Source organism: Biomphalaria glabrata, unplaced genomic scaffold (assembly GCF_947242115.1).
Source record: "Biomphalaria glabrata unplaced genomic scaffold, xgBioGlab47.1 scaffold_27, whole genome shotgun sequence".
Lineage (NCBI taxonomy): Eukaryota > Metazoa > Mollusca > Gastropoda > Planorbidae > Biomphalaria > Biomphalaria glabrata.
The window spans coordinates 14,420-35,603 of record NW_026602919.1 but is presented as its reverse complement, the minus strand read 5'-3'; the positions used below and the strand labels follow the sequence as shown (position 1 = coordinate 35,603).

The window sequence follows — 21,184 nt, the reverse complement described above, 5'->3', positions numbered from 1 at the left end:
AATGGGGAAAAAAGGCCAAATATTCGACAGAAGCCGGAGCGACTATCCGGTGCACCCCTTTAGGCTATCTATTACATTGCTATGAATTCAAGAAGAAGGTCTTTTACTTTGTGAAAGGTGAAAGGTTTTGTAATAGACTATAACAACAAGAGTCTCAATTAACACATTGAATTTTTTTAGTCTTCCATTCGTCTCCTTTACTCCAGCATCTTGTTATGAGTCTGACCCACTTCTTTGCTGTTCACTCAACCATTTACAATGAATATCAACTGGTCATTTCTTACACAGGCACACACACTGCACTACCAGCCACTCAAAACACATTCACTTACTATCACAGGTTTTTCAATGACCTTTTGCTTGTAGGCCTTCATTCAATTCTTTTTCTTGATTTTTCTATTGATTTTCATGTGAGCGAAGAGCTTTACCCTCTTTTAATACTCAAGGTAGCTTACACATATGATGTGCTAAATTATAGAATGTAATTCTTATATTAAGGACTGCATCTTAATTTCTAGGCACCTCTTCTCTTTGTCTTGTATAGATAAGTCTAATCAGAGGTAACACTATAATAAGGAAATAACACAGGTGTAAGGCCAAAAATATTAAGGCAGTTAATGCTGATGAACAATGTCGAACAAGAAGTTTAATACGTAATGAAGGGAACTGTTGAATGTTGTATTATCTAAACATCTACTACTTCAGAAACTAAAGCCGACCTGACTCAAGAGCTGCAAAAAAGTCTTCTATTAACCTTTTGCTCTACTTCCTAAATCTAGTCCTGGATAAAACACATATGAACTGTGTAAAAGTATATCTAGATTTATCCTTGACTATCAGATGTGTTATTTGTTTGCTAGACAACTCAACCCTATTATACACAAGCAAAAACACCTGGCAGTCTTTTCATCATTTAAAGCAAATAATCGACTAGACTAGAATCACTAGACCTATCTGACCAATAGACCAATACAACACACATTTATGGTCTACTGTCCAACATTTAGTGTTCTAGCCTGTTTATTTTAGGGCAGAGAGGGAGGGGTATAGATAAAAGTGTTTGTTTTTTTTTCTAGGGTTGATTACCCAGATGCTCTGAGCAGATAACTGAAAATGTGTAAGTCAAGAAATCTAGATCTCAGTACTGCAGACTATAGAATCTATTATATAGGCCAACACTTCCGTACCATCTTTCAAATGTTTAACTATCTGTTTAAGTTGAAACTATAAAAAAGATAAACATCTAAGTTCTCCTATTATTAACAAATTATAGTTTGGCACTAATTAATTAATTAAAACCACCAATTATTGTTCTAAAACGCTTCAGCTTCCCACTATAAATTAACAAAAGTAAGCAGAGCATGAGATGTAAACACAACCATGTGATGTAAACATAACCATGTGACTCAGAAGAAATTTGGAACAACCCCATTTGCCATCACTGTTCTAGATTAACAAATATTAGATTATAATTTAATCTAAATTTTATACTAATTACTAAATCTAGTAAATTTTAGGATCTAATCATTCTATCATTAATTTAGATCTAGTCATCTAGACTAGCGTCACGATTACGCTAGATGTCTAGATCTGGAAAATCTAGATTACTCTAGATTTAGACTTTACATAGTGACAGAGTAGATGATACTAAAAATTGATAAAGATTTTTAGAATCTAGGTAAGATCTAAAACTATAAGAAGATCCAATACTATAAGAACTACTCTGAATTTAGATCTTAACTTGGTCAGAGTCTCTATATTCTATCATGGAGACTATCTAATTTAGTCTAGTAGTAGTAATCTAGATTAGTTTCTAGCTGTATTCTGTGTTTAATATATACTTTATAGACTTTTTTAGAATGGTAGAGATATTTAGTATATTATTATGGAATGTATACACACTTCTGGTTAGTGTGATTCCAGCCCCCACCTCATTGTGGTTGCCCTGGGGTGGTCAAGAAGAACTGTTTTTTTTGTTTTTTTTTTTGGTTGTGGTTTCATGGCCATGACCAATGTAAAATAGCCACGCAGCTCTGTCCCAGCTTGTTGGAAATATGGCAAGCTTAGTAGCCACTGTACCTGACTCATCAGGTTCGGAATGAAGGCAAAAAGCTGGAGGTCAATATGCTAGCTGAAGAAGACTTGAACAAGTGAGCCCAGCCAATTTCAACATTACAATACCATTGCACTGAAAGACTGCACAAAACAGGAAGAGTTGAAGATCACCTTATCAAACAAGTTCCAGCTCCTAGAAGAGGAGACAGTAGAACAGACATGGCAGAAACTGAAAAAAAAAACCCAGTAACCTTCACATGCCAAGAAGTACTGGATCTCAAGTCATACACCCACAAAGAGTGGAGTTCAGCAGAAACTCTTCAGAAGATCAAGGAAAGAAGAGAGAAGAAAGCAGGCATGAATAACAGCAAAACAAGAGCAGCAAAAGGAAAAGCATAAAAAAGAATATGCTGAAATAGATAGGATTATCAAGCATAGCATCAGAACAGACAGGCAAAAATACACTGAAGCACTAGCAAAAGAAGCAGCTCTTCAGAACAGTACCAAAGAACTGTAACCAGTCATCAAAAATATATCTGGAAAATTTGCCATGTCAGTAAAGGACAAAAATGGTGACTGTCAAGAGGACAAAAGAAGAGACTGGTCGATCATTTCCAAGAGCTTCTTTACAGACCTACTCCTGTCAACCCACCAAAGATACCGCCAGCTGTAAGAGACCTATCAAGTGCAGTGCACCCACTAAAGAGCTGACAATTTATTTGAAGAAGTAGTTGATAACAACACAAACCATATTCATCTATTGGAATCTGCAATAGAAAAATTTGATGTAAGATTCAAGCATATATTGTATTTGTCCTCACTGTCATAAGCTCTTTTGCAGAGTAGTATTGTCTCTATTCAATCACACTGAAGAAATCTAATTAGAATATATCTTTCTTGAGTTTAATTTCTTCAAACTTGATTCAATCAAATAAGCTATCCAAAAATAAAAAAAATTGACATGAATCACTTTTATAAAATAGCTGGCTATCTTACAATATTGTCAAATAACTGAAGTACATAAACTACTAGTCGAATAATGACCACTGAACAATGACTCATCTAGGAAGCTTCGTGTTGCCTGGCCTTTCTTGCTACATAATTCTTAGTCTTCTACCTATTCCTGACTACTCATGCATGTTTACCTAAACATCTCTTCAAGGTCATCTAAAAGAATGACCTATTTATCTAGTCGTTCACTCACACACTCCACTTTTAGCCCACTTGACTAGTTAACTTATTCTTGGAATTAAGGCACTTAACATTATTTCCTGTACCATGACAAATAAAAATTGTTTTCTTCCTACTTGAGCTATGATTGTACAGAATGTTACTGGTCTCTGCCCAGATTTTCAACTATTCATTGTATTCACAAAACTTTTTTTTTTTTCTAAAAGGCTTCCATTCTGTATTCTGTTTGTTCATTTGGCTTCAAACAAGCTACAAAATGAATGTCTGTCCTTGTGTCACTTTCATCTCTAATAAGTTCACAATCTCCATCAAATATTTCGCTTACACCACTCTTGACGATGTCTTGAATCGTTTCTTTGTTCTTCTCATCATCTTCTGTACTCTCTTCCTCACCCAGGCTCGCTTTATTAAGTCTGTTTAGTGCCACTCTGACAAATACACCGCCATGTCTCACAAAAAAACTTTTCCATCTTGAAAGACCAGGTCCCAACCATCTTTCTTTGCCTTCAGGCTTGTAAAAAACTTTGTCACCATTTTCTGATGCTTGAACTTTAGAATGCAGGGCTCATTGTATTCTTTCTCTTGAATCAACTATGTTATTCTTAATTAGGAGACAAAGTCTAAATTACACTTTTTTTTTCTTAAGTTCATTCGTGAGTAGTAGTTGCTGTTTGTTTTGACAGGTTGAACTAGAGGAGCAAAAAATAACTAAAGAAAACCTTAGGAAGAGAATGCGTGAAGTAAAGAAACTGGATATAACAGCTGACAATCTGTGAGTCTTGAAAAATATATTTATTTACTTATTTTTTTACCATGTTTTTATCAAATATATGAATATGTTTTTTTCTTACTTAAAATGTGAGACAAATAAAACAGGGTTCTCAATTCTATATGAATAGAACAATATCTTAATTAAAGAGCCTTTTTATTACCCTCTTTTTGTTCTGTACATTGTCTACTTTAAGATTTAAAATTACATTGCCCCAGCTAATGTGCATTTTGGACATAAATTATAATAGGATGTCTAAATAAGATAACTTACTAAACTTAAGAGTTGCAATTTCCTACTAATACCAATGGATGACACTGTTAGACATTGTTATGTACAAAATAATATCCTAGAATTAGCAAAAAACAAGAACAAAGCTTTTTAAATATTTACTCTCATTTTGAAACAGTAAAAGGAAAAAAAACAACAATTAACTTAGTGAATGTATTATGAAAACAATGTAAGGAACATCATAATATATAAAGCAAAACATTTTGGTAAATATTTTTTTAATGGTAAAGTCAGTACATATCCTCTTAGCACACTCATCAAAAAAATGTAGGCTTTCATTTATTGACTTATTCAGACAGACTTAGCTTGAAATACATAAAAAGTGAAATTAAAATATTTTTTTTTTTTAAAAAGCTTATCAGATGATCCAATTATTGTCAGCTTTAGTAGAAAAGGTTGAAGATACTAGAAAAAGATTAGCACTAGCCTACTATAAACATATACACCTTAGTCAAGAGTGAGACCAACTCATGATCTTTTTAATGCCTATGAAAATGTCCTAGAAGAAACTCCAACAATCGAAAAATGAGATTTTTGTAAAATATTTTGACACGATATGGACAATCAGTAGAGAGAGTTTTGTAGGTGAAGGAGAGCTGAGAAAAGTACAACCACCACATTTCTACATTTAAATTCCAGTGTTTCTCATACTGGGGAAAGGGAGAGGGGCTTAAAGGTCCTGACAAAGGGGGATGGGGGCAGTCAATAAAATTTTAGAAGCAAAATAAAAGTTTGAATGTCATTAAAGTTATCGCTCCATGTTTGAATATTAACACACACACACAAAAAATGTGATTCTTACCGTTGCTTCAATAAATTAAAATATTTTAAATAAAAGGCATCCTTCATCTTTTTAGAAGGACCTTTTCAAAATGTATACTGTTTCGTGAGATGTGACCGCATGAAGACATTTCAAAGTAACTCCGCAAATGTGACTTTATGTCTGAGTGGTTGAAATTCTCTCCACTTTTGCGATCATATCTTAACATTAATAGTCTTTTTTATGCTTGAGGACATTTGTCTTATTTGTGTATCTGTGTTGATCTCAGAAGCTGTTTTTTTTTTAACTTTAAAAAAAAAAGAAAAAAAAAATTTAAGTCAACATTCACTTTTGGATAGTTTCATTTCAGTTTTCTAAATGATTCAACTCAACACTTTATTTCTAATTCATTTTTTTTGATTGACGATGTTTAAAATGAAACCAGTACGTCCCAACCCTATATTTCAACTGTATTAGGCTTGGCCAGAAATGTCAACTCAAAGTTCATTGCGTAGGCATCAGAAGTTTCTATTTAGTTTCAATTTTTTTTTCTTGATCTCAGGGTCAAGTCTCTAGAAAGTTCATTGAAAGAAAAAGAGCATGAGGTGAAACAGGAACAGCAGAGAAACAGAGAGCTGGATGCCAAATTTAAGAATCTACTCCAGGAGAAAGAAAGTATTGAAGCTCAGTGAGTGTTCTCATTATTTTTTGATGAACTTAGGTTGAAACAAATTCACTTTGAAGAGGACTGATTCTAGATTGGCCTTGAGGGATTGTCAGCTGTAGATGTAAATGTTTTCATTGTCGCTGAACTCTGCAGTAACTTATATAACCTATATATAAGAACATTAGTTACATGCTAGGAAAATATTTTAAATTTCTGCAACATCTTATTTTAAGTTGCTGCTACAGGCCAGTTTACAAAAAAAGGGGGGGGGGGAATTGGACCAAAATTTCCTTAAATTATTGTAAAGTCTATTCCCATCACTGGGATGTGTAACCACATATAAAATCACACTCCAACATAATCGTTCAGAGACAATACTATATTACTATATTGATTGTAAAGTATAACTTAACATTATGTAAAGGATCAATGAAAACAAGGCAGTTGAATCCTTGTTACATAATTCCCAAAATGTTTGCATGATAGAAGTGTGTTTATTATATAAAAGAGTGAAAAAAAAAGATTGATGACGGATCTAGATTTTTATAACTCTAGTGATTCACTAGGAATGTTAACCTTTCTTTACTTTCAGGCTTCAAAAAATACTTGATAATCATTACACAGAGAAGTCAGAGTTGAGTTCTAAGATTAAAAGTCTTCAAGAAGAGAAAAAAACAACTCAAAGATGTAAGAATTTAGTAAACTAGAAATAACATTTATTTCTTTGTCTTTGTGACTACTGACATTATAGCTTATTGTTATAAAAAAACAACATGTCAATATGTTAATTGTCCTACAAGGCTCGATAAAACCTTGGACATGTGTTATAGCAACATAAAAATGGCCTACACATCTCGATAGTTATTTCTCGGAGGGTTGGACCACAAAATGATCCTTCTTACACCCAAGTACAAACCAGTTGTAAAAAACAACAAAACCTGTAGTACAGTCCATCCAGTCATGGTCTGACCACGCTGTTTTACAGCTACAAAGTTGTCTGGAGCAAACAGATTGGGACATGTTTGTAAACAACTGCCCTGACATAGATGAACTTACCACAACCGTATATCGTATATCCAGTTTTGTGAAAACAAGATTGTACCAAAGAAGAAAATTAAAACATTCAGTAATAATTGACCCTGGATGACCAAAGAAATAAAGGAAGCGATTCTATACAAGAAAAGAATGTTCATGAGCAGTTCTTCTGAATTCATCTCAGCCAAAAGAGCCCTTAAAAAGAAATTATTTGAAGGAAAAGAGAGATTCAAGGAAAAAATTGAAAGCTCTTTCAAGAAAAATAACTCTAAAGCTTGTTGGAGCGGCTTGAAACAAATTACTGGCTACGTACCCAAGCGCAAACCAATGTGCGTCGCTGACAATAACAAATTTTTTCAATGAATTAAATGTTTCTACTGCTGATTTGACTGCTTGAGAAAGACCACCATGATTTATTGGCATGATTTGAAAACAGTAATAAAAAACCAGTCTCAAGAACTGTTCAATAAACAAGAAGTGACTAAAGATATTTAAACAAGTAAACACCTCCAAAGCCTCGGGACCCGACAAAGTAAGTGGCAAACTTGTAAAGCTATGTGCGGAATAACTGGCTTATATCTTTTGTGCTATATTCAACAAGTCCTGGCAATTGCACAAAATGTCTTCCATTTGGAAGACATCTGAAATAATTCCAGTACCTAAAAAGAAGATCATTGTTTCCAACATCGACCTACGTCCAGTAGCACTTACATCAATTCCAATGAAGTGCCTGGAGAAAATGATTTTAAAACATCTACTGAAAGAAGTCGAAACAGGTCTTGACCGCACCAGTTCGCTTGCAAACCGTCAAGAAGTATAGAAGATGCAATACTATTCATGCTGAATTGTCTATACCAGTGATGCCCAACCTAATACGGCCTGCGGGCCATTTTAATTTCTAACACTCGTGTCGCGGGCCACATTAACAAAAAGATACCAAAAAATGAAATAGAGAATAAACCATTTTAAATAGTTATATTACAAATTTGTGGCTCCAATGGGCCTACTTACACCATAATTAAGTTACGTAACAAGGGTTTCAGTTGTCTTATACCTGAAAAAGTTTTCTACTAAAATAAGTGCTTGTAAACATTGTGATCATACCATCAATTTTTGTTCAGAAATGTGCAAGGCTTATGTAGACAACAAGGCGTAGAAATCTATTGTTCTTATTGTTCGAAATTTCTCAAGCTGGAAATCTGGATTTGTAAGTCAGTCAGTTCCAGTTGGTGTCACTCCTCAGCGGCAATAGTATCATTGGCCTCCTTCAGTCGTAGGACGACTATGGTTCATCTCAGAGCACACTTCCTCATGTGGCTGTGGAGCCCTATTTTGGAGAGACACTCCCGTCCACAGATAGCGCATGTTAAGGTGGCTTTTGCTTCGGTGGTAGAGGAGCTGGCCGTTTTTCGGTTGGTGTCACTCCTCAGCGGCAATAGTAATTATTTCAAAATCTGCTGCTCTGTCATTTAGTTTTGAAGAGATTTTCACCAACACTGTCTACTCGACTCATTTTGCTATTGTCATGCCAGAAAGGCTGACAGCTTCATTTTTTTTTCAGGCCGATTTTATTCCATCACTGCTAGCAAGCACCTTTTTATGCTTCATTTCTCTTGTTAATGTGAGCAACTCTGTAGCCTCCATTACAGTATACTCATTTCTTGACTTCTTGGTAAATATTTTCATCAATCACTCAACTCTTTTCTTGGTGACTCAAACCAACAATGCCACCATATTTTTGTAATGGTTTGTTTTAGAATGCTGTTTATGCTATGTTCCTTAAAACACATTTTACAGATCAAACATGTTGGCTTATTATGTTCCACCAACAAAAAAAAAGATCTGTCAACTTTACCTGAAAGTTTCAACATCCAATTTTCGTTTCTTCAGCTCCCCCATTTCATAACGTGCAAATGTTATACGATACGGCACCAATCATGTTGCTGTCAAAAGTACACAAACCAAAATGATGCAGAAAAGATGTGCAGTGTTACACACATGAGATGTCAAGAACACGGCTAGCTCTATACTACCGCGGTATTGTCCAAGACTCTAAAACAACTGTCAATTCTTGTCGCGGAAAAAAAAAAATAGTGTTCTTATAGAAAACAAACCACGTCCCCTGGATCTGGCCCGCGGGCCGTAGTTTGAGCATCACTGGTCTATACCATCATCTTGATACTCAGAGACACTATGCCAGAGTATTATTCTTAGATTTTTCATCTGCATTCAACACCATCCAACCACATCGCATGATACAAAAACTATCTGAACTGAACGTTAGCAAAAACATACAAGCTTGGATTCTAAACTTTCTTATCAAACGCCCACAATATGTAAATGTGAATGGCATGTGTAAGGCACAAGAGAGCTTAGCACTGGAGCGCTGCATCCTGTCACCAGTATTGTATACCATATACACAAATGACATTCAGAGCCTATCAGCTGACACTCCCATCATAAAATTTGCTGACGACAAAGCAATCATTGGCCTTAATACATGTGACGAAAATCTGTACCATTCAATAATTGACACCTTTTACCAATGGTGTATAGACAACTTTCTAATTTTAAATGTTCAGAAAACTAAAGAAATGATTATTGACTTTAGGAAAAATTAAGGCCATATTGCAGAAATTCAGATGAACAATCAAACCATAGAACAAGTACAAGAATATAAATATCTAGGAACAACTATCAACAACAAACTGAAATGGAGTGAACACTGTCAAAACCTCTACACAAAAATTCACCAGTGACTCTTTTACCTTAGAAAGATAAGAAAATTTAACATCGACAAAACCATTATTTCACTTTTTTATACAGCAACTATCAGCAGTCTAATTAACTTTGCCATCACCTGCTGGTATGGTAATACTCTACTGGCACAAAGACTTAGACTAAATAGACTAATTAAAAAAGCATCGCACATCACTCAAATACAGCTACCATCTCTTGAAGAGCTTTTTCATGAAAGATGCCTTTCCAAAACACTCTCGTTTCTTAAGGACAACCTGCACCCATTAAACCACTGTTACATAAAATCTGAAAGAAGTGGTCGTCTCCTTTCCATTAGAACTAAAACAGAAAGATTTAAAAACTCCTTTATCCCACTTTCGGTCAGAGTGTTACAAGATCAGCTGTCGTCATCGAGAAGTACATAGAAGTTCAAATTCATAAAGTGCTGGTTGGGAATGTGTATGTGTTTCGTGTGTGAATGTTGTTTGAATTCTTCATCTATACTGTTATTGTACAGTAGTTACGCTGATGTTGTCAATTGTAGTCAAACTGAATTTCTATTTGATTGGATCAATAAAATTATCTTATCTTATAATATCTAAATTGAACTGATGTCATTCTATAAAATTGGTATTGCATTGATCAGTTTTATGTTTCAATGCCAGGAACTTGCTGCTCTTGAGGAGCTAAATGCCCAACTAGTGGAAGAAAGCAATCGTATTATTGATCACACAGATACCAACCAGAAAATCCAGCTGTGACAAGAAAAATCAAGAAAACAATGAGCCTACAAAGGTATAGTTTATTGACACTTGACACCTTAATTTCTCTTGTAATAAAAGCAATAATGAGAAGTGCGTCAAATGATATTCATATTGACTGGTAGAATGTATTTTTATATGTAGATTTTTATTAATCTATTTTTTAAAGTGAGTGCTTTGATTTTTATTTTGATAGAAGCACCAACGCCAGAAACTTATTTTGAACATTTATAACGTTACCCATCAGCATGTTAGTTTTTTTTTGTTTTTTTTAAAAGAATTTTACTTTCTTATCCTACCCTTCTAGATCATTATAAACATCATTCATTGGTAAATATCTGGAGCTTGTCTGTATTCTTAGTTGTTATTGTCCAAGTCTTTGTGCCAAAGAACTGCTTTCAGATTTTATTGTGTAGGGACAGCCTTGTATTACTCCTGTCTTCAATTTAAAGGATAAATAAACATATAGTAACAACTATTTCAAGTATAGCGCAGCACATGGATTAGGTAATAAAATATCTGTCGACAATACTTAGCGCCAAAATGACTACTGCATCAAAAAGCCTTGTTTTAAGGATACTATTAGTTTAATGTGGTCTGTCTATCATATGTAGGTCTTAAAATTTGAAAAGCTATTGAAAATCCCATTTCATGATATTTTGCAAAGGCTACATTTTCTGTTCTGAAAGCAAGCGCACCATTTTGTTTTCAAAATTATGTATTGTTGTCATTCTGCATGCACAAGGCGCAACAGTGCACTATTAGATCACTGTATATGAACTGGAGCAACTGGAATTCCATCTAAGTGGAAAAGGAAGAATATAATATAATAAGGGTGTTCTAATGAGTGGATGACATTCCTGTTGGTTTGTTATTGGAAAGTGAAGACAGAGGCGGCGACAGTGAACCCTGCAGGAAAGAGTTTGAAGATCTAAAAACCAGAATTGACATTTATGTTCATTGTAATCATCTCACATTTTTTACATATCAAAATGAAGTTATATTTATCTGTCTATCTATATATATAGGGCCTATCACATCTCTCTCTCTCTCTCTCTCTCTCTAAATATATATATATATAATTAATGTGTTTTCTGTTATATGGGTTAGTAAAGTTTACCAAAAATATTTTTTTTTTTTAAGAATGCATATTCTAGTTGTAAGCACCTATATTTATTCATGTTTTTAATCAAGGCATCTTTTAGTGTTATTTATTACCAGCTTCTATAATCAGTAAGCTTAGCCAGTGGCCATTTCAATTGTATCCAAGGAAAGGACTTTTTCCAGAAGTCAGGAATGAGAGTTTGGCCATTCATCAGTTTCTTGGTTAGAAGGTCAACCATCAACAATAGATGATCATTTAATTATCTGTCTTGTGTGATCAATGCTCAGTTACCCCTGCCATTACAAGGCCAGAAGCCCAGCATCTCAAGGGGCCTTCATATTCTACAATTTAGTGGGGAAAAAACACCACAATTAGGGGTCAGGTTCTGCTTGAATAGATGTATTTAACAATATATACATGCATTCATCATACAAAGTCACTAGGTACTGGGCCTAACACCTATTGTTATGAAATGTTTTGAAAAATATATGCTTAAACAACTTGTAGCAAAAGTCAATAACAGCCTAGACCCTCACCAATTTGCATTCAAAGCAGCTAGAGAAACTGAGGATGCCATTCTATTGCTTTTGGACCAGCTTTATAAGCATCTCGATATACCCAAAACATATGCACGAGTCCTCTTCGTAGATTTCTCCTCGGCTTTCAATACCATACAGCCACATCTAATGATAAACAAACTGAGTAACTTAAATGTAAGCCCTTACTTACAAGCATGGGTTCTAAACTTTTTAACCCAACGCTCCCAGTATGTTAAAGTCAACAACACCAAATCGTCAACTCGAGTACTATGTGCGGGTGCTCCACAAGGTTGTGTACTTTCTCCTGTACTATACATTCTTTACACTAATGACATAAGAAGCATCTATGACTCAGTTAAACTCATTAAATTTGCTGATGATACTGCCATAGTCGGTCTTATTTCAGGAGACGAAACTCAGTATCGAAGCTCAATAGAAGAGTTTACAAACTGGTGCACCTACAACTTTCTAGAACTGAATGTCACAAAAATTAAAGAACTTATAATAGATTTTAGAAAGAAAAAACAAACTATACGTGAACTGCAAATAAACACTACATCTATAGAGCAAGTAAAGGCATATAAATATCTAGGCATTATCATCAACAACAAGCTTTCATGGGAAGACCACCTTGGAACTGTGACAAAGAAAACAGCCCAGCGGCTCTTTTTTCTATACTAACTCAATAGCTTTAAACTAAACAATAAGATCCTTGAGACTTTTTACGGCGCGACTATACAAAATCAGCTAACATACGGAATAAGTTGTTGGCAAGGTGCGACGTCTAGAAAACATCATTAAAAAAGCATCAAAAATTACACTCACAACATTACCACATTTAAAGGAACTTTTTGAACAAAAGTGCCTAAGAAAAATCGAAAAAATCTTGGAAGACAACGGCCACCCTAACTCATCAGAACTACGTCAGGTCGTCGCGAAGTGGGCAACTGCTGTCAATCAAAACAAGAACAGAGCGGTACAAAAACTCGTTCGTACTTCACTCGGTCAGACTCTATCACTGCCACTCATTGATCAGGGAACATGAAATGCACCAAGATACATGTGTGTAGTCGCTGAATGAACTCTTTTTGTTGTGTCTGTTGTAATTATGTGTATTTTTCTGTTGTGTTGTCTTTATATGAGAAAAGAGTCCTTGTAATCACAACAAGTTTCCGTAAGGATCAATAAAGCAGTCTTAGTCTTAGTCTTGTGTGCATTCTTTTCAACATACAAAAACATTATTTTATGCTATAAGTTTTAAACAATAATAATGTAATTCAGAAAAGTACAATCATTAGGTTAGGCTCATACTGAACTTTATCCTCATAACAATCAGTTCACTGAAAAAAACATGTCAGGTAATCTAGATACCCTCAGTTCAGAAGCCAAGAGCTCGACTACCAAACCCTGTTATTAATATTAAAAAGTTACCAAAACAAAAAAGTAACGTTTACCTTTCAGACCTTATGATCTATGGGGCAGATGATCTTAGGTCATCTACTTCTTAAACCAATGGTTAATGAGCAGGCTGTAGGGCCACTGGGAAGGATGGATGGTTATTTGGCCAGCAAAATGACCAACTGCTTTTACTTTCCCCAACTAATGTCAGGTACCCATTAGAGTTGGTTGGACTCAGGGGCGCCATAAAAATCCCAGATTTAAACCCAGGATCCCAGATTTGGAAACCAAGTTCTCAGCCACTGCGCCCCATTATAAATATTAAGAATGTAATAACAATAATAATACCTCAGCAGACAGCCAAACAAAATACTTTCTCCTGCACACATCTACTTTGTATAGAAGGAGATAGGATTGTGTTTGTTGAGAGTTTATACCTATTGATATTTCTTTTTTACCTGCCTAGGTGGATCTAGTGGATGGCTCCCTCTGATCTTATGTGAAAACACAAACTCTCTTTGAAATTTATTTTTTAAAATTATTATGGCGCCTGTTGGTATTTTAGAAATACCGGTACATTGAGCTGCAAAATGAACACCCCATATAATACCCCATCATTCTGCAGGAGGTCTGGACTAAGTAAACTATCTTCAACTCTGATGTAAAACATTTTACAAAAAAAAAACATATTCCAATTCTGACTCTGATAATGCTTTCTGCTTCTACTTCAACTTAGCACATAACATGTGTTGTTTTTTGCACAGGTCAAAGAGCAAAACAAACAATGTGAACATTTGAGCAACTCTGACAGCACTGAAATAGATCTGTGAGTGTCGATTCAAATTACAAGTATTTTATCAAATATATTATTTTGTTTCTCAACTTTGTGAAATTACATGAAGCAGAGCTGACTGGTATATTCCAGTCTTTTTATTACCCTATGTTCTGTACATTGTCTGCTCTAGCATTACTTGTATGGTGTATCTTTTTGTTTATATTTACTCACACTCTGAAACAAGAAAAGGAAAAAAGCAATTTAAGCTTACTGAATTCAGAAAGAAAATAAATAAAGCTAAACAATTAGAATTATTATTATTATTTTTTTAAATCTTGAATGGATAAATCAGTAACTTCTTTGCACATTTAATATTTTACAAGAGACAGTTCAATTTTCCTGCAGGATAACGTGGGATTGCAGCCAATAGACCATGAACAACCAAGCAGCCATTCCGTGTAAGCCATCATTTATTGAATTATTCATTTATACTTATCTTGAAATATTTTTGAAAAAAACAACAACAAGTAATGGTCAAGACAAGCAGTCATATATATATAAATATGTATGCATATGTAGAGAGACACTATTATAATGGTCTTTAGTTATTTGTAGCCATCGCTGAATTTTCTGTTAGTAATTATTTGTTTTTGTTTTTTTAAAACATGATTAGCTCAGAAAAAAGTAAAAGAGGCAGGGGCAGAGATACTATCCTGATAGAATCCCAGACTGCCCAGCCAGAGGTCAAATGTTTTTTTTTAAATTTTCTCCATAGTGTTGTCACAGTGTAATTTCTAAATGTTTATTTCAATTTTTTAAAATAGTGTTTGTTGTGTATTTATGTTCTTGTTGTGTGTTGTGAACTGATCTGTTCTTGTGTGTTGTGACAAGAGGGACAATAAGGGTAGCTACTTTATTTTCAGTAAGAGTTAGCTCCCTTTAATATACTATTTAATTCTCGGTTGACTGTTTACAATAGCCACTCTCTCTTGAGCTGACCAGTGCATTTTGAATGAAATCTCCATCCATAATGTTTAACTAATACTTGTGTTGTTGTGCTCTGACTGTGTTACTCAAGAGGAGTGTGCAACTGTTATGGGAAGAGTGTTTCGTTAACGAACTAAGTAGACTTTATTTATTTGTTAGTAGTAAGTTGGTTTATGTAATAGTATGTATGTTTTTTTTTGTAAAAGACATCTTTTGTTTTGAAATGAGACAGTAGTGTGTCTCATGGATGTTGTCATTTGATTATGACATTTATTATATTATTGTAAACCATTGTTTTGGTTTTTGAGATGAGACACTATTGTGCCTCTGTGATGCCGGTTCTTTGATTATTTTGAACTGAACCTGTTTTGATTTATTTCATTATTTTATTTTGTTTTGTTGGCCTTTATTTCCGTTTGTTTTTTACATAATCTTTTTCTTATTTTCTAAACAAACTCTGTTTTTTTTTTTTTTTGTTGCAAAAGAAAAAAGGTTCAAGAACAGAAAAACAAACGGTACTTAGAAAAAGCTCAAGAAGCAGTACTTAGAAAAAGCTCAAGGTTGTTGTGTATGTAAAATCTTTGTTTCATGAAGTATCTCTCTTTTTTTTATATAATATCGCCTATCAAACTTGTATAAGCTCTCTGCTTATAAATTTCTGATAATTCAATTTCCAAAAGAAAAATGCCCTGAAGCCAGTGGCGTAGCTTGGGTGAGGAGAGGAGGGGGGAGAATTTGAAGATTCCCCCAAATTGAGTGTCTGAAATTTGTTTTTAAATAAATTAAATGTTATGTCACTTTCATGTAATCCTGCCTTTCAGATTGTTATATCAGTTAGTGACCCTGTTGCATGTATTCCACACAGAGTATTAACTCTTTCCATGCGGGGTCATCCTCAATTTCAAGGATTAACTTCCATAGCGCTGACTAGTGCCGTGTTACTCTCAGGAAGTAACTTAGTATAAAGGGTAGTTTAAGAGCACTGAAAACAAAGGAGACCATGAACGTGTTGAAGAAAAGTACCACTAGTCAGATGATTCATACAAAGATACAGCTATTGAAGTAGTGAAAATGTCTCTTAATAAGAGAAGTAGTGCTGAAGAGATTTCATTCTGTGCGCTGCTTCTAGTGTCCATCCTACAGTTGCTGATTCAGAAAGTTTCTTCAACAGCTTGATGATTTTGTCAAGCTGCAAAGAAACTGCAGACATAGTTTTCTCTCTTGCAGACCACCTTGTATTACTGTCCTTTTTTAAACTCCAGGCTCCAGCTTCTTTCAGTTTGGCCCATCTCTGGGGTGAATTGGAAAAAAAGTTGACTTCATATGGAGATGAAGGACAAATTCAAAGTCTGGAAAACCATTTGGACACCTTTGGGTTTCTTCTTGAATAATGACATGCTGATGAAAAACTGTTACTTTTTCCTGTTTGATGAAATACAGGCAAAGTGCTTAATAAGCTAAAATGTTGTAATTTTTGTTGCCTTAGAAAAAGACTAATAAAACAACATCTCTATGTTATAGCTAGGAGTGAAGAGAACTTGAGAAACACAAGCAATGAAGTTAGTAACATAAAGTCAAGGTTGATAGTAAGTATTTACAAACTTGTATCAACTCACTCTGTCTGTCTGTCTGGCCAAAAGTTTGTACACAATATTTCTCTGACACCCAATCTTAAGCTGAAATTTGCACAATTATTTCTTTTACCTGAAAACACAAGAATCAATTTAAAAAATTAATCATTTAGTACCCTAACCCGCACCCATGAGGGGACCTTCACCACCCATAGGGGTAACAGCGGTGGGTTTTGAACTGGTTAGCAAGCCTTTCTCACATCCCCACCACGTGAAGGTACACTCAGGTACACTCGCTAGAGCATACAGTGGTAGCTCACTGAGAGCCATGTTTGCTCACCTACTTAGCCATCATAGTGGGTAACTGGCCACTTCAATACATGTGTACTGCTCCGAGTACCAAAGACAACTGACTTAAATTGAGTTTAGTAATTATCACTTCCTCTTCTTCTTTGAGGTTTTTCTCATGCTATCACCTTTTTGACCCAAGGTGAACAAATAACATAGTGGCTGAGTGGTAAAGGACTTGACTTCTGAACCAAGTCCTGATGAAGATGGATTTTAATTTTTGTGATTTCTAGGACACTGAGTCAACCCAAGTTGAATGGATGTTCCTAAAACCCCTTTTCAATATTTGAAACTTTTTAAATTAAATATTTCTTCAGTCTCATTGCTAGGTTAATTACAAATCATTTTGGAGAAAACTGATTTTATTTTTCATTAAAAGGAAGAATCTTTATACCTTATTTTCAGTTATAATCTCTATTTTTCTAGCAGTAGTTTGTATTTTTATATTAAATACAAAAATGTGACCTACTTCTCTTTGCTTAAGATTATAAAGGTAATCGGGGGTAGGACGTAGTGGGTTTATACAATGTTCAATATCAAATGGTTAATTTTTGGTAAACTCTTTAATTTCTTCAAATTTATCAGTCTTAGAGAAATTGATTAAAAATTTTGTCTTGGGAAATGCTATTAGGATGTAGCTTATATCTTTCAAGACAATTTGTCTATATTTTAAATTGTTCTCTTTTCAGGATGTGGAGCATGAAAAAATCATGCTAGTGAAACAGCTGACACAATTTACATCAGTAAGTTATATCTTTTTACAATCAAAGTTGATCTTAAGGACCATACAGAAAAAAAAAGTAAAGTTTCCCTTTCAGACCTTGAGATTTTTCTATGGCGCAGATGATGTTAAGGCCATCTGTTTCTATTGCCAACGGTCAAATAGCAGGATGCCATGTGGCCAGCACAATGACCAACCACCTTTACTTTGCCCAACTAAAGTCAGGTACCCATTAGAGTTGGGTGGAGTAGGGGGCGCCCTAAAAATCCTGAAATTTAAATTCCCAGTCTTCCCTAAGATTCCAACCCAGGACCCCAGTTTCAGAAGCCAAGCGCTTAACCACTCAGCCACTACCACCCCACCTTTTATTCCATATGCTTAAACAAATTCCTGCAAGTTCTCCTTCTTCCCTAGTGCCATTTGAGAATGGAAAGGGTTGCTCAAATCATCCGAGGACTTAGCAAAAAGTCATTGATTAACATGCATGACTAGTTTGAAAGGTGTAGGATCTAATTACCTTTTTATTTGATACAAAGTCTGTAAGTAAAATTGTGATTAGAATAGAATAAGAAAATGAATCTGATTAACAAATATTTGTTTTTCTCTTCAGAAATACAACTACATAACCAGACAGAAAGACAAAGAAATCCAGGTAAGAATAAAAAAAGCTATGAAAATTTTTAGACAGTACATTTTTTTTTTCTTAAAGGTGTCAGAGAGAGAAAGAAGATTAAAAATCTTTTTTTTTTTTTTCCAGAGACTCAAAAGTGAACTGGAGTGGTAAGTATCTTGCCTAACACTTTCTTTTTAGCACTTTTTTGTTCTAGATTAGTGCTTGTTTTTTTTTTCTGTAAAAATATTCACTTGTGGTTGAAACAGACAAGTCTTGAAATGGAGAAAAAGGATTGCTCTTCTTCTTCTATAATACAGACGTTACTTCAAAAAAGAAGATGATTACATCCCACGCATCTTGCATTCAGTCATGCATATTAACCAATGACTTAAATTAAATATTAGACCTAGACTATAGTCTATAGCAGGGTTAGCAAATTATGGGCTGCAGGCCACATGCGGCCCGTCAGAATATGCGGTCTGCGGACACATACAGAAATCAGGTGTGTCCACTATATGTACATATAAAAATGCAAATAAATTAAAACTAATTTTAAATATCTTTATAAATATTTGGCAATGTCTCATAAAATGTTTCATGTAAATGAAGATAATTCTTATCGGCTATATTTCAATACATTCAGTTAAAGCAGTAGTGGCCTTAGGGGGTAGCTAGTGGGGCAACCGCCCCCCTGCAATTAGAGATTCCATTGTTATAGTCAACTTCGAAAACCAGATCAGTTCTCATAAACTAAGATATTTGATAGTATATGATTTGATTTGATACAAATTATTATGTAAGTTCTTAACATACTTTTGATTACAAATTCTCATTCTGTTTGGAAAAGACAGCATCTTATAACCTGCAGTATTTTTTTTTAAACCTTTTTTTTTTTTAAATCTTGTTAAATTTCTTTAAATTACAGTGTACAAATTACAACTTGTGGATTGTTCTTTGCATTATCATTACATGATACATTTCATGTGAGGACAAAGAATCCGCTACTAGCCCTAAACTTTTATAAACTCAACAGAGCATCACATCTTCATTTAATATACTCCAGCTATATCGTGCTTTGGTATTCAATGTAGTCTAATGTTTAAAATAAAAAAGCTAAATAAAATTATTTCTTTTTTTTTCTTTCAGCCAATATGAAAAAGAGTGAGTTTTCACAGCATGACAGTTTTTTCTTAGAAGACTTTTCTCAGTGTCAACTTTGTATTGTGGCTTTCTTCAATTGTCATTCATAAAGATCAGTGAATTCTGTTAATTCTAGATTTGAAATTTTGTAACTTAATACTGTGATTAAATACTGAATTGTACCTCACCCTTGTTGCTTTTATCTGTACAGCCAATGATTATGAATGTTAAGAATTCCAGTTTTTTCAAATTATGAATTGGGTACAGGCTGAGAATATTATTTGAATTATGGCTTTAAAAACAAAATAGTTTAATTTTTATTATAACAAAATGAGTTTGATTATTGATTGCACTAAAGTTTTCAACTAAAATAAAGTCATAAACTAAAATTTTATCATGAATTTCAAAATATAGTTAACCACACAAACTTTTCATAACTTTTGTATTGGAAAAGGGGGGGGGGGTGAATTTGACCTAAATAGGCCTAGATGTAATCATTCAACTGTATGCCTACAGTTCGATCTTATTCTTTTAACTTTGTACAAATATTTATCCATAATAAAATCAGTAATAAGGAAAATGTTTCTTACATAAACATTAATGCACAATAAAATAATGTTTAAAATGCTAGCACAATACAAATGTCTAGAATAAAAACATAGAGCCCGGAAGCTCAAAATTGGAACCAGTGAAATCTGCCCATGTGGAGTGTCACCAGATAATGCCGTCCATGTCCTCCAAAACTGCTCTCTTTACCAAGAGGCTCGTACTAGACACTGGCCCCAAAACACCTCAATAGAAAGAAAACTATATGGAGAGCTCCCTGATTTGGAAGCCACTGCGCAGAGCTCCCTGATTTGGAAACCACTGTGCAGTTCATCTCATGTATTGGTCTAGTCATCTGAACACTTTAGCATAAAATGAGAACAAAGAAGAAGAAGCGTAGAACCTACTGATAACATTTGTGTTAGTGGAGCCAGGAGAACCTACGCATAGCTTTTGTGGAGATATCTACCTTCTACAAGTTTCATTACAGATCTACTTGATAAGACCATATACACTATAAACACTTATGTACATTTGTACATACACATATGGGATTCAATGTAGTTAAGACGGCCCAAATTAAGCTTGTCGCAGTTAGTAATGTTGTTGAGTATATTTGTAAAAATGTACACTATCAAATAGCGCCACTTTCTTCTGTAGGCGATGACATCATTCATGCTATTAATATTTTGTGCAACATTTTATTCCTTGTCCCATTGTCATGAGTGACGTAATGGATCAGCTCTTATTTTGGGGTCTTTTTCGCCTTATTGTAATTGATAGACAAGATGTACTTTTTGAGGTCCTGAAGGAATCTTGGTTTTATACTACTGGTCAGCCTTACCATATTGCCTTGGATTAATTCTTGTTAGGACTATTTGACCTCTGTTTAGGGTGAGTTGTATTTTATACTGTAACGATATTCTTTAAACGGATTTGTTCGTATTTCTAGTTTTAGAAACTGTCTGTTATTTTTATAGGGTTTCAGTTAATTATTTCATCGTTGATTCAATGCTGTGGGTTTTTGGTATAACGTGGACATTGTCATCGTCATCTTTGTATTGTTGGTCAGAAGTTAATGACAGTTCTAGTATGCTGCTATCATGATTGATGTCCGTTGGCAGTTTATACAGAACTTATTACACAGACGAATCTTTGGCATACGATATGAAA

At 34.4% G+C, this 21,184-nt stretch overlaps 1 pseudogene; it reads left to right on the top strand.

The window, feature by feature from the left end:
• Positions 1 to 19,647, top strand: part of LOC129924105 (metallo-beta-lactamase domain-containing protein 1-like) — a 33,957-nt pseudogene extending 14,310 nt beyond the window's left edge.
• Positions 19,648 to 21,184: the final 1,537 nt, after the last annotated feature.